Raw genomic sequence first — 15,594 nt, 5'->3', positions numbered from 1 at the left:
GTTGCTATATCAATTAAGGTGAAGACTGAGGTTTAATATTTAGATATAGTGACAATATATCTCATATCTCAATGATAACTTTAGTTAGACTTGATTGGTGGAGATATTTTTAGCATATGCTTATTTTCTTAGGAATTAAAAATTCATAATTGAGATATATCATCTCAATTATCATCTATTAAATCCTTTAACAAATATTTATTGCTGTTCCATTATTTTCTATCTATTGTACATAATATACATGAAGTTATGTAAAAAATTGAGTCTTGAATTCAGATGAATATGCAAGCATCCCAGTTAAAAAATTTATATATTTGGAGTAAGAGAATATGTATTTCTGGGCCTTCCCTGGTGGCACAATGGGTTAAAGCACAGCACTGTGAAGTAGCCCCTTCAGGAGTTCGATTCCCTGCCAGGGACCTGACCCATGTGGTGCAGCAGACCTCTCCTGACCTGCTTCCCTCAGCAGTATATTTTGTCCATCTGCCTTCTCTGCTCCCCACTCTATCTCTGGTGAATCCTCTCATCACCCCTGCACCTCAGGCCTGTATCCCAGTTCTATATGCATAAATAAATCTTTAAAAAGAAAAAGATATATGTATTTCCTTTGGAATGCCTGTTATATGAAGTAGAAACCCCTTCATAAACAGTTTTTTTTTTTTAATCTTTCCCCTCCTTTTTGGGGGGTTTTAAAATTCAAGTTTATAAAAATTGACGTAAGCTGAATTGGTATATCTCAATATATATATTGATATATATATATAATTGATATATCTCAAGTTTATAAAAATTGATGTAAGCTGAATTGATATATCTCAATTGACGTCAACCCTCAGTATGGGATTCTGAGATCTTCTAAATTATTGTTTACTTGTGGTTTGTGATGCCAAGAAACAACTAGAGTTGCAAATATTGAAAAGATTTCCTTTCTTTAATGATAATTTTTTTTTTTTTGGTCAGAAATTCATTGAATTTGAAGACTCTCAAGAACAGGAAAAAAAGGATTTACAGACGAAGGTGGAATCTTTAGAATCTCAAACAAGACAACTTGAACTCAAAGCAAAAAACTATGCTGACCAGAGTAAGTAAAAATACCTCTTCTCAGTATGCACACAGTAAAGAATGGGTTCTAACAGTGCAATGACCCATCCTGACATTTAACTAGGGTTTCAGATAGGTACTTGGAATGGTCATCCTATCTCAAGGGTTAGATCTGGGAACTAGGTTTCATTCTTTCTAGTTCACATTTTTCATATTAACTAATATGTATAACTGAATCAAAGATATATACTAGAATCTGCAATTTAGCTCTAAGCCTTTGTAGTTTATGTTATACTCTATCTGTCATGCAAGGATTCTCAGCTAGGTACATGTGGATCATGCTAATTTTCATCAGGTACCCAAAGTCCCATTCATTTCTGTATTGATTTGAAAGTTAAAACTGTAAGAGAAACTCAGACTTTGAAGCATCTATAAAAAAATTGTGAATTATCTTCTTTTGTTCATTGCTAGTGGAAACCCAAGAGCATTATTTAGGGAAATAATTTGATTTTTCATGAACATTTTATTTTTCATATAACTTATATATATTATTCTTGATTCAAAATAATTATTACTGCAAGCCCGGAGGAATGCTTTTCCTTTTTGGCTAATGAAACTGAACCTAAGTAAATCAAATTTAGAAAAAGAAAGTGAGAAACTTCACGGCCTATCTTCTGGTTGTTGCAGGCCATCATAGAGCGCTCCAGTTTTCTTTTCTAGCACTGTAAATTTGAGCATCCTAGGAAGCAAGAGATGGCCAGCATTTACCCTCCTCATATCACTCATTAAGGCTCTGTGTGACACCTGTTGTAAAGAGACTAGCATTCGTGATGACTTACTCTACCAGCCTGGAGTGTGGGATAGGTGAGCTTTTTGGGACTGCAGAAGAGTAAAAATAGACCTTGATTTAACAGGAATCTAGAGTTCAAGCATTTTAATTCAAGGAGAAATGGCATGTCCACACAGACATCATGCAAGGTAGCCAGTGAGTGTTCAGCAATAGTAACCAGTTGGAGCGAGACAAAGGGAGCAATCTGTGATGTCTGTGCTTTTAGAATGTAGATACCTAGAGGTATGTATCGTTCCTTCTTAGCATTGACTTCTGTGATTCTACTGTAAAAAATCGATGTCTGGGAGTGTATGTGAGCTCCACAGTGCATATCATAGCTCTTGCATTACTGGAATCACCATACTATGTGAGAAAAGTACTCATGTAGAGGAAGGTCTTAGGGTGGTTGCAAGCTTTGGGTATATTTCAAGACATGAACATTCTCTATTGAACGAAGAAGAAAAATTAGGTGTAGGAGATGATATAATACCTATTAAATTTTTTATCTTGATTTCTGAAGACTGCAAAGTTTTGAGTAAGAAAAGTTTATTTTGGCTTAGAAAGGAACTCCTTTTATGCATTAAGTAGTTGTTTTTATGATGATGGAGATCTCGAAGGAAGATTTATCTACTACTTGATGTTGCACTTTTGATTATCAAAGTGTCTAAAATAACACCTTAAATTCAAAGGAGGTAACTACTGTGGTTTTGTTTTTTGTTTTTTGTTTTCACAAAAGGAATTAAATAGAATGAATTACTCATTTTTTTCATGTGTACTTTATTCCTCTGTCACTAAAAATTAGAAAACCCACTTCTTGTTTCTTTCTATTAAGTGAAAATAAGGAAGTAGTTGATTTAGGAGAATATGTAAGTATCTCAAATTTGTCTTTTCAGTGGCCCAGATTTGTCATCCAGTTCAATGAGTCATATCTAACTTTTTTGTTATGATCTGTGGTATCCAGTCTCTGATTTCTCTCAGAAATACTAATCAATGTGTTTTACATTTGAATTGAAGAACTTAAAATATTAGTTATCATTTAAAAATAATTCTGGGAGGAAAAGAGGAAATTTTTACATGTAACAACTCTGGTTAGTCAACATTGACCATACAGATGCACACATACAAAAAACTGATCATCCTGAGTTTCTTGGTCTGTGAATTGAGGCTATAATAATTTTTTTAAAGATTTATTTATTTATGCATACCGAACTGGGGTACAGGCCAGAGATGCGGAGGGTGAGAGGATTCACCCGAGACAGAGTGGGGAGCAGAACAGGCAGATGGAAGAAGTACACTGCTAAGGGGATCAGCGGGCTGGTCAGAAGAGGTCTGCTTCGCCATGTGAATCTTCTCCGGGGCAAGCGGGAATCGGGAATCGAACTCATGCCGAAGTGGCTTAAGCCTCTTAGTGCTGTGCTTTAACCCACTGCGCCACCAGGCAGGGCATATAATAAATTTTTTTTAACACATTAGAAATTCAAACGTGAGGGGAAAATATTTCAACAATTTTTGCTTTTTATTTCCCTTAGCCTTCCCTCTCCCCAGTCTCCAAATGAATAAAAGTCCCTTATTTATTTGTAAAAACAGTAAGAGATGAGCTTGTGTATCCTCAGTTCCTTACTGGGAGTATGTTTTTTTTTAAAAAGATGAGACATGGCCCTCCCTGGTGGCAAAACGGGTTAAAGCACAGCAGTATGACTCTAGAAGCAACCACTTCACCAGTTCGATGCCGGCAAGCACATGGTGTGGCAGACCTCTCCTGACCTGCCTGCTGTTCCTCTCAGCAGCATATTTTGTTCATCTGCCTATTCCGCTTCCCACTCTGTCTCTGGTGAATCTTCTCACTGCCCCTGTACCTTTGGCCTGTTCTGTATGCATAAATAAATAAATCTTAAAAATAAAAAAAGATGGGCCCTCGCTGTGGAGCTACAGGTTAATGTGCAGCACTGTGAAGCTGGCCTGAGCCACTTCAGTGCGAGTTCTGTCCCTGGAACTGACCCACATGGCATAGCAGACCTCTCCTGTCTCACCCTCTGCCCCCCTCAGCAGTGTACTTTGTTGATCTGCCTGTTCTGCTTCCCACTCTGTCACTGGTGAAGCCTCTCACCGCCATTGGCCTGTACCCCAGTTCTGTATGCATAATTACATCTTCAAAAAAAAAAAAAGAGAGGCCCTCCCTGGTGGCGCAGCGGGTTAAAGCATAGCACAAAGAAGCTTAAGCCACTTCCGCATGAGTTCGATTCCTGCCTGCCCCGAAGGAGATCCACATGGCGAGGCAGACCTCTCCTGACCCGCCCGCTGCTCCCCTCAGCAGTGTACGTCTTCAATCTGCCTGTTCTGCTCCCCACTCTGTCTCTGGTGAATCCTCTCACCCTCCGCATCTCTGGCCTGTACCCCAGTTCTGTATGAACAAATAAATAAATCTTAAAAAAAAAAAAAAGAAAAAAAAAAGAACAAATCTATATGGTTATATGTCAGAGTATATTAATTCTTTTTCATGTATAGGGAAAAAAATCTGGATTATTTAATCTTAAACCTGTTGATTTTGTTTTATAAAGAAGATATGGTAACTTTTATTTGAGTTACTATAACCCAACATTTATTTTTATTTCTAAAAAGGTTTTAACTATTTAAATGTTTCCAACGTGTTTGTAAATGAGTACTTATTAAAGGCCTCAGGAATAATTGATGGTGATACCTGTTGTCAGTAGTAATAATAGCAGTAGTAGTGGAGAGATAGGTGTAATTATTTTCTCTTTATTGCTATTTTTGTGTGCTGTATGATAACTGAATCCTGTTTCCATGTTTATATTTGTAAGTGATTTATTTATATATTAGTCTTTGATTTGGAAAGACAATGTCTTTAAATTCAGATTGACATGTTTTAGGGTACATATCTCTTTAAAAAAGTAGCCACGGTAAAGCTTCAACTTCTGTTTTGAAGATGACTTCCTGTGTTAAAAGGGGAAATTCTAGTTATAGTTTCTTGCTATTTGAGAAGCAACAAAAAGTCAAGAAATAGGAACTGAATTAAAGAATGTACTTTTAAAGTCTTTGATAGTATATAATCTGTGAGAGTTTATTATGTTACAGTGTTAAGAAGTGGAGGTTATAAAATTTATTTTATAATTTTGTGATCATGTTTGATTCAGAGATTTCTGGTTGCTCCCTTTAAAATTTGACTTACATAAAAAATATTTCTATAAATAAAACATTTTTTTAAAAAAGTACTGCATATTATTCATTATCTGGGAGTGACTGACATTATTTTGTAGTTTTCTATTGTGAGCCTTAACAGAAGAATCTGAAATATATATGGTACAGAATAAGAAAGCTGTAGGTTGAGAAAACCTAGTTCATCCTTTTCAACTGCATATAAGCAGTGTGTAATCAATCTTTTCATTAATAGTGTGGCAGTAGTGGATTTTTGTCAGAAAATACTTTTTGCTTTTGTGTTCATTCTTTCTGTCTTGGTGTAGTTGTGGTACAGAAGACTATCATTTGGTCTTTGTAGTCGGTGAAATCACAGTTTTGTGGGATAAGGAGAAGTTATATGAATGACCTTCTAGTCTTTTTTTACATCTATACCATGTCCTTATATTGCTGCAGTTAGAGTATATATGTAGTTTTATAGCTTTACCCAACATTATTCTTGTTATATTAGCTTTATTCTTGTTATATTAGCTTTATTCTTGTATATTAGCTTTATTATTATCTTGTTATATTAGCTTTAATTTTTATTTTTAAATATCTGCCTGTATTCATTATTCAGTAGCTATGGATTATTAACAATTTTTGTTTGCCCTGAGAAACTACATGTGTTTCCTTTTTCTCATTAGGGAAGGGCATGTATAAATTGCTGCTTATTCTTTAAAAAATAAAACACTTTGACTACTCAGAAACTCTAAGCATGCTTTGAAATGCTACCATAATAACTGGTTTTGAATCTTACCTAGTTGCCATGTTTAAATTTTCCCCCTTGATCATTTTATACATAGATTATTATATACAGATCATTTTATTGTTATAATAGGTTCTTGTAAGTGATCTCAACTCTTTTGTGAAGTGAAGGAATAAATGTAAAAAATAAACCAAAAGAATCCTGTTTGGACATTTTCTGCATTATAGTGAATCATAATCATAGTGCAGCAACAGTTTTTTCACACTTAGAGATTTCCCTCTTTTTAATCATCTTCTAAGAATACCTTTCAGGAAGTGTTGGTCAAAGAGAATGACCATTTTAGTGGCTTTTATGATAGTGTTGGACCACTTTTAATATGAACAGAATTGAAAAATTAAGAACACTAGCAAGTTACATTTTGTTTTTATCATAACTTATGATTATCAATCATTTGTAATACATTAGGTACTAGAGCTGACATAAAACCATTTATTATCTGATTCTTGGGGGAGTTTTTTTTTTTAATTTTTTATTTATTCATACAGAACTGGGGTACAGGCCAGAGATGCAGAGGGTGAGAGGATTCACCAGGAACAGAGTGGGGAGCAGAACAGGCAGATGTACGAAATACACTGCTGAGGGGAGCAGCGGGCGGGTCAGGAGAGGTCTGCCTCGCCATGTGGATCTCCTCCAGGGCAGGCGGGGATCGAACTCATGCGGAAGTGGCTTAAGCTTCTTTGTGCTGTGCTTTAACTCGCTGTGCCACCAGGGAGGGCCCTCCTTGAGTTTTTAATAGATGATTTTGCCCTTGAATTGTGGACAAAATGACATGATGAAATGGCAGTGATTTTAAGGTACTTACAGACTTCTATTTTTATTCTTTCTTCCTTTGGTTGAAAATCCATTTTTAAAAACTAAGTGGACTTTGTTTTCCATAAATGAAGACATTTGTGTAGAGCTTTGTAATTTGACTTCTTAATCTTTTTCATTCCCCACATAACATTCATTTGCTTTTAAAATTTGGTATTAATATCATAGTTTAATAAATATCTTGAAACCTTTACCTTGGAACATAGAATATGTTTGGGGGAAAAAAAACTCCTTATTTCTTGGTTGTAAGAAATAACATGTCAGTAGATGGGAAATATGAGGAAGCAGCATAATCACTATTTTTATCTTGAAAGAGTAAATGACAAAACAGGTCTAATTTGTGAATTGTAATTTATAAGTAAGTTTTGTTAATGACCTGATTACTAAATTTATAATTTTGATAGTCCATTTTTCAGTTACTACATATAGTTTAATATTTGAGAGGCCCTAAATATTTTGTCACTGTTTTTTCAAATCATTTTAATAATGATTCAGCTCAATAAAAGCTTTTATTAGTTTCTTTATTGTGCTTTACAACTAGTAATGATTGTTAATATTCTGAAATTATGACTCATACTAAATGTGAAAATAATAGGTCAGTTTTTCCATTTTAGCTTTATCTTATCAGTAGACAACTCCTACATTTTTTTTTAAGATTATTTATATATGCATACAGAGCTGGGGTACAGGCCAGAGGTTCAGGGGCGGTGAGAGGATTCACCAGAGACAGAGTGGGGAGCAGAACAGGCTGACTGACAAAGTACACTGCTGAGAGGAGCAGTGGGGCAGTTCAGGAAAGGTCTACTGTGCCATGTGGGTCACCTCCATGGTGGGGATTGAATTCATGCTGAAGTGGCTTTAGCTTCTTAGTGCTGTGCTTTAACTTGCTGCACCACCAGGGAGGGCCCAACATACATTTTTTTTAAAAAAGATTTATTTGTTTGGTGTGTAGGCCAGAGATATGGGCGGTGAGAAGATTCACCAAAGAGAGAGTGGGAGCAGAACAGGTAGATCTACTGAAATATACTGCTGAGAGGAGCAGCAGGAGAGACAGGAGAAGTCTGCCAGTGCCATGTGGGTTGGCTCCCTGGCTGGAGATAGTTTGATAGCACTGAGACTTTAACCCCTGCACCATCAGGGAGGCTCCTCTTTTACATTTTTTTAAAAGTGCTGAAAATAGAGATATGATAATAGGCATTTCTGTTGAAAGCATAGTTTTAATATAATTTGAGTTCAGGTTTATATCTTCTGATTTTAAAAGTGACAAAATGAAATTTATTAAGTTTCTTTTTAGTTCATTTAACTCAAATCTACTTTGTAATATTAGGGTTATCTCTATATTTAATAAATTTTACTTGGTGATTATTTCTGTTTTAGAGACTTTATATGAAATATTAAGAAAATCTTTATATTTAATAAACTTTAAGGCTTGTTTCATTTTTTTAAAGCCTATATATGAGAGGGAAAGAAGAACATTAGGTACAAGATAATTTATGCAGGTACTAACGTTTTATTTTGTTTCATTAGACAATATCCTAATAGTTTTTAGCTGTGGCTTTTTGTTTTATTATTTGTATTTGGACCCTTCATTGCTGTATTCTACTGTTGTCTTTTGAAAACATTAAGATTATAGTTTGCAAATAATTAGAAATAAAGGCTTCACAGAAAATTAAATTTCATGAATAAAGGTTGTGTTTAGCTTAGAGAACAGAATAATAAGTATTTGGTTACTTCTTCAAATATATAATGGAGGTGGCTGAGGAAGATTTCAACTTGTCTGTAATTTTGAAAGGCTGAATTGGACAAAATGAGTTTGTTGTTTTGGTTGATGATGAGGGATTATTTCTTGACCATGAAAGTGACACTTAGGAGTATGTGTGGAGGCAAAGCATGGACTCCCCCTGGTAGTGATTTTAGGTAGGAGACTAGTCTACTTTCTGTTGCGGGTCACTTAGGTAATATCTTCAAGGCAGTGAGTAGGTCAGATCTACTATTGGGATTCTTTGATGGTACCCAACTCTACTTTTAGGGTATGATCATTGACTCATGAAAGTATCTTAGATTTTCATATTGTGTCATGGAGTAACAATATTTATCTGTCTGAAAATCTTTTGAAGTTTAGAGATATGGTGACGGACCTAAAGTTGGCAGAGGAGAAGGTTTTATTATTGCTTTGATGTGGTGATCTGAGATTTGTTTGCTCTTAAGTCAGTGTTTGATTCTTTCTTCCCTGTTGAGGCTTTTGATCCTAAAGTGTTTGAGGAGAAGCTTCTGAAGGATCAATGTTAATCTTCTAAGCCAAGTTACAGTTGATTATCTGCCTTTCATGAATAGTAAGAACTGATGACTCCTTTTGAGAAGGCAAATAATCAGTTGGATATGGCATTCTAGCAGGTCTGTTTCTCTTTCTTCCCCCCTTAGGCCTATCAGCAGTCTGATGGGGCAGAAGACAACAGAGATGGAAGGTGTTCCAAACTTGGCAAAGGCCATCAATCTAAGGAGGTAAGCTCTGATTTTGAGCAGGCAGAGCAGGTGGCTCTTCCTGCCTTAATCATATCCTCTTGCTCTTTGGAAAGGTGGATAGAAAGAAAGAGCAAAACAAGGTTGACCTGTTTCCATTAGCTAGAAAATTTTGGATTAGTCTTCAGTTCTTTTTTCTTGATCCCATTCCCATCCCTCTTTTGTATGCCTTGATATTTTTTTTCCCCTCAGAACATTAACTTTTTTTTTTTTAAAGGTAGACTAGCTACCTGTTGTTTGGGATAGTAAGGATGAATAGTGTCCTATTATTTATTTTTTATTTAATCTGAGACTGTGCCTAATAGGAATAAAATGGTGAGATTTTAGGATTTTTTCTGAGATCATTTTGAGTTTTAGGTTGGCATGAGAACTACTAAACGAAAAACATTCTTTCAGAAAAAATGTAACAATATAGACATAGCATAACTTTTTGGTGCTTGAGGTTTTCTAGGGATATCTATTGTAGACATCTTTGCCCAGATGGGCCATTCCTGCTTTTCCCTTCCTTTCTTTTGACTTCCCCATACTGATAAGTTAGTAGCATTCAGGACTTTGAACAGATTTTCCCAGTGTTTGAGGTACTTCTCAAAGGTGTTTATGCCATCTTATTTGACTTGGTCCTTGAGAAAACTGAGTCCACTGGCTATGTTGTTGTACTGAATATTCTAAATATTTTCAAAAGGGAATGAGACATTCTGAATTTATGTCATATGATCTTGATAGTTAACTCATACACCTAAAAAGAGCTATGGAAAAGACAAAACTATGGAGATAACAAAAGGATCAGTAGTTGCCACAGTTAAAGCACACAGGATATTTAAAGCAGTGAAGTTGTGGTGGTTAATATTTAACACCAAGTGAATCCAAATGTAAATTATAGACCTTAGGTGATAATGGTATGTCAGTATAGCTTCATTGATTATAACAAATATGCTAGTCTGGTGCTGGATATAATAGTTGGAGAGGATGTGGATGTTTGGGGATGGGTGATATTTAGCATCAGAGTACTTTATGCTCAGTTTGCTGTGAATCTAAAATTGCTCTAAAAAAGGAAAACAGACACAGCAACAGGTAGGCCATGTGTAACCATATGTAGTTAACATACACTAAATACCCCTTTTTGTGTGATATATACTTGCTGAGAATTAATATAGATGCAGATCCTTCCTATGAGATTAGTAAATATTTTTTGACATAGGTGGTTGGAGAATGGGCAAAATAACATGACGCCAAATGAAATAAATTGAGCAGAAAATAAGTGCAGTTAAGGGTTTTGAGCAGTCAGTCATTATCTGACTCCACTGAGGTGATTGTTTTGAGAATCTGTGAGAGCAAAAGCTGGAGCAAGGATAAGAGATAATTGTAAAAAGGGATGGTATCTTGGACTAAGAGTGTGGGGAGTGATAGAGATTATAAAGAGTGGACAGATTCTAGATTTACTTTGAAGGTGAAATGAACAGTATTTGCTGGTATATTGGCTATATGATGGTAGGGACAAACAAAAAAGGATAGCTGAAAGTATTTTTCAGAGTGGGAACGACCAGATTTAAGAGAGATAATTAGCTCAGTTTTGGCTTTGTAGATGTCTACTTAGGCATCATAGATGTTTCATAGTTTTGATTTTCAGTTATAGCAACATAATATTCAACATTACTGCATGCCATTTTGGGCACCATCTTATGTGGTACTTAGAGTATACTGCATCCCTTTTAACAGTTCTCTTAATTGTTGTATTTGAAAAACATGTGCCTGCGGCTGTTGTATGCACTTCACAAATATTAGTTCAATATCAGCTTTGATAAACTGTTATTATTAACTGTAAACAAGGAAGCTGAGGCCCAGAGAGATTAATGTACCAAAGATAGCATAATTTAAAAGTAGTAAGTCACTAATTTGTAGGCCTTGTAACTATCACAATTCATTTAAGCAACCACCTAGTGACAAGTTTGGATTTGTTTCCAATTTGAGAATTATTATGTGTCACATAGAATAGACATTTTCATATCTTGGGCACTGGTTTGTCTCTGTGGAGTAAGAAAAAAATAGTAATATGGGGTCACAGGATATACACATTGCTTATTTTAATAGGTGCCATCAATATGACCTGCTGCTGTAAGAGTAATTTCATTTTACCCCCTCAGATGCTGTCTCCTTTCCTTTTGTAGCTCTCCAATTCAATAACATTTTGTCTACCATGCTATAAATTTTAATGATGGATTAGTACAATTTGTTTATAATGTTCCTAAGTAATCTCTTTAAATCCTGCGCTATATGTTGAACTCAAAGTAGTTATTAAAGAGTGTAAAGAATAATGAGTATATAAGCCCAGAAGGTGGGTCTGTGAGTGAGTGGGTACGTCCTGATTTCAGACAGGGGTGAGACTGCACTCATATGTTAATAAGGTTACTAACTCTTCCCCAAAAGCTACCACTCTCTTGACTTAACACATCAGATTAATTTTAGATTCATTTTGTATTTCTGTGAGCTTTTGTATTCTTTTGCTTTCCCTCAATATCCTATTTGTGAGATTTATCTGTGATACTGTGTATGGCAATTATTTGTTCATTCTCTTTGTTTTATAGTATTCTACTACCTCACTGTTTCTCCATCCCGTTCTTTACAAATGTTTGGATTATTTCCTTGTTCAGATAATTATAAATAGTACTGCTTTGAACATTGTTTTAAGTGTCTTTTGGTGAGCACATAAATGTACTTCCCAGCAATGAATTTGTCATAGGGTTGGCAAAGAGCCAACTTAATTGAGTATTCCTAAGTAATCTTTAATTTGGTTGTGCGTCCCACCAGCAATATATGAGAATTCGGTTGTTCTAGATTTTTACTAGCATTTGGAGTTACACTGCCCACTTCAGCTATTCTGATAAGTCAGGAGTAGTACCGCATTTTGGCATTTTCCTGATGATTAATAAACTTGAGTACTTATTTCAGTTAGAAGTTTGGTATCTTTGAGTTGAAGTATCTGACTAGGTTCTTTTCATGAGAACAGAAGGGTTTTGAAGTAAAAAGGAGTACTTTCTGTATGTCTTCCCCCCACCTCAGTGAAATTTTAAAGTAGACATTATATAAGACATAAAAAGGAGTAAAAGGGCCCTTCTCTGGTGCAGTGGGTTAAAGCGCAGCACTATGAAGCTATCACAGCCACTGAAGCATGAGTTTGATCCCTGGCCAGGGAGCTGACCCACATGGCACAGTAGACCTCTGCTGTCTCACCAGCTGCTTCCCTCAGCAGTGTTTTTTCGTACATCTGCCTGTTCTGCTCCCCACTGTCTTTGGTGAATCTTCTTACTCCCTGCACCTCTGGCCTGTACCCCAGTTCTGTATGCATAAATAAATATATCTTTAAAAAAGAATAAATTAAAATAAAAAGGAGTAACTTTTGATAAGTATAATACAGCATGGTAGTTAAATCAGATTCTGGACCCAGACTCCTCCATGAGAAATTCCAGTTTTGTCATTTACTACCTGTATGAACTTGGGCAAGTTAATTGTAACCCCTATTTGCTTCAGTTTCTTTATCTCTAAACTGAACGCAATACTTTTATTATGAGGTGAATGTCAGGCTCAAAAAAAAGTTTATATGAAATATTCAGGACACAATGTATGTACATAAAAATTACTTTGCAATGTTAGCTGGTATGTTTATAGTGGTGGTGATGGAAATAAACATTTATTTTATGAATTCACATGAAGTTAGGTGATGAAAATCTGTTGAGCTCCACAAGAACATGCTAGTTGTAATTTTAGCCCAAGCCTCCAATTCTTAGGTTTTTGGTTGCATTCTGCCATGAAAATCTTAATTCCCACAGATGAGCAATTAAAAATAGATGGCGGTCCATCTATAAGAGTATGCCTTTAGATCAGCTTGACAAGTAGTATTTTGAAATTGTTAACTAAGTATTTATAATTTGCTTAATTTCCTATTTTCAAATAAAGATCACAGATTAACATCTATGTGTTATCACAACAGATCTGCAAGCAAGTTTGCTTATTATGGCTTTCAACCACAGGACAAGATGAATAGCACATATTCTCAGCCCTTGCCTGAGGTTATGTAGTACCTTCCATCGGTGTTGTATGTGAATTTATTAACTGGTACAAATTGATGAGCCAGTATATCAGCTTGATTAGAAACAATTCAGAACTACAAGTTTTTCTATTTGATGGCATATTTTCAAGATATTCAAATAAAGGTGGCAAGTAAACCAAAGAGACTTTACTAGGCAGCACAGAGTAAGCCATCCGCTTGTATTCGGCACATGAAGCATTTGTGAATGTGCGTGCTGCTCACAGCAGTTACTCTCGCAGCTGCTGGACACAGATGCATGTTTGCGGCCAGCTGGTCCTTAGGCCGCGAGAACATTTCCAGTTAATCTTAAAATTTTCAAATAGACTTAAATGAGTATCTTGACAAACTAGCTCCTCTAGCATCACCTTTGTTTCTCCATACCGGACTGTCTCCTACTGCTCCTTCATATGTGCTCTTCAAGCTCACCAGCCCCCACTACAGCTTCAGCAGTGTTTTGTGTCCTTTCCTGTGGTAATGGTGTCTTCCATACTCTCATCTATATCTGCCTTGAACGCTGTAATTTCATGGTCCTGCTTGGACTGTGCTTTCTTTCTGAATCACACCTTTCTGATAACATTCTTTTTTATGTTAGCCTGCCCTGTCATTCTGTTTCTCAGGATCGAAACCTTTTTATTTTTTTAAAAACTACATCATTAGTTGTACTTTGTATCCCAAACCAGTGCCATTTACAAACTTCATCAGTAGAGGGAGCCAAATAAAAGAAGATGAGTCCTTGAAATTAAGACCTGAAGCAGAATTTACAATGACATTTCACATTCTCAGTGAAAAAGAACACGGATAATGTTAGAAATCAATAATTTGGGCCCTAATCCCAAATTGAGCTGCTATGAGATGTTTGTAAAGAGACAATTCTGTATATTAAACCCTATTTAAGTAATGACCTGATAAACATATATGTACATGTTAGGAGAAACAACCTCATATTTAGTTTTTAAATTCTGTTTATCTTCTCACAGATAGCTTTGAGGAGAATTTGATATAGAGTACCAAGTCCTAAAGTTGCTAAGGATTATTAAGGATAATCCATTCTAAGTTTTAAATATGGAATTTTCAAATAAGTTCATTTTTTTGGTTTTGATTAAGTGTATGTATCTTAATTTCAGTTAGCAGACTTGAAGAAAGAGAAGCAGAACTGAAGAAGGAATACAATGCATTGCATCAGAGACACACAGAGGTGGGTTTCTGTTTGTTTTTTACTATACTAATATTGAGACAAAGAAATTAACCCAAGAAAAAAACACTGATTTTTCTTTGAAAAGCAGCTGTTATAGGACCTCTCTGGTAGCACAGGGGATTAAGTCTTAGTACTATCAGGCTATCGCCCTGGCTAGGGGGCACAGCAGACCTCTCCTGTCTCCCCAGCTGCTCTCCTCAGCAGTGTATTTCAGTCAGTCTGTCTCTTCTGCGCCACACTCGGTCTCTGGGGAATCTTACTCCCCCTGTGCCGCTGGCCTATACCCCAGCTCTTGCATGGATAAATTAATAAAATAAACCTTTAAATAAAGACAACCAGCTGGTCTAATTTTGGGGGATTACATTTTGTATAGCATTTACCTAGCTCGAATCTGTTGACTTTTATTGTTTCTTACCTGGAATTCACTTTTTATGTGGTGAGTTAGCATGCTACAGAAAAATATAATCATTACGATAGTCCCTGTAGTTCTTTCTTTGATTATTACAAACTCAGTAACATGATATTAATATGGGAAAATTGCTTGGTTACCAGTTGAAAAATGGATTGTTAAGTTATTGGTATGAGTCTGTACATTTTTAATCTAGCATAAAGGACATGTTTGCATTACGCTCATAACATAAATATGAATTATTGTGTGTTAAATCAAAATGACTTTTAAAAAGGACTTTTGAATTTTCTTTAAATGTTTCATTTTTTTTTTTTTAAAGATTATTTATTTGTGCATACAGAACTGGGGTACAGGCCAGAGGCTCAGGGGCGGTGAGAGGCTTCACCAGAGACAGAGTGGGGAACAGAACAGGCAGATGGATGAAGTACACTGCTGAGGGGAGCAGCGGGTGGGTCAGGAGAGGTCTGCCACACCATGTGGTCACCTCCGGGACAGGCGGGAATCGAACTCATGTGGAAGCGGCTCTAGATTCTCAGTGCTGTGCTTTAACCCTCTGCGCCACCAGGGAGGGCCTAAATGTTTCATTTTTTAATAGATTTATTTATGCATACAAGACTGGGCTGTAAACCAGAGGTATGGGGTCAGGGGAGATGGGGAGATAGTGTGTGTGAGAGGATTCATGAGAGACAGAGTGGGGAGCAGAACAAGTGGATCCACTGAAACACACTGCTGAGGGGAGCAGCAG

The 15,594-nt window shown here is 36.0% G+C and overlaps 1 protein-coding gene across 5 annotated transcripts in view; it reads left to right on the top strand.

Moving 5' to 3' along the window:
• The first annotated feature begins 964 nt into the window (after nt 1-964).
• The window catches only part of SPAG9 (sperm associated antigen 9), an 83,782-nt gene continuing 69,152 nt past the window's right edge, over nt 965-15,594 (top strand). For 3 of the 5 annotated variants that reach the window (XM_004684382.2, XM_004684381.2, XM_004684380.2), the window contains exons 1-2: nt 965-1,081; nt 14,370-14,440. The gene's annotated coding sequence lies outside the window, so the exon portion shown is untranslated. Of the gene's footprint in view, nt 1,082-9,125; nt 9,144-14,369; nt 14,441-15,594 lie in introns of those variants that run through there. The other 2 variants (XM_012726331.1, XM_012726330.1) reach the window with 1 other exon arrangement.

Source organism: Condylura cristata, unplaced genomic scaffold (assembly GCF_000260355.1).
Source record: "Condylura cristata isolate star-nosed mole 26May11 unplaced genomic scaffold, ConCri1.0 scaffold00017, whole genome shotgun sequence".
Lineage (NCBI taxonomy): Eukaryota > Metazoa > Chordata > Mammalia > Eulipotyphla > Talpidae > Condylura > Condylura cristata.
The sequence above is the reverse complement of the archived record's forward strand: the minus strand, read 5'-3'. Positions and strand labels throughout refer to the sequence as shown.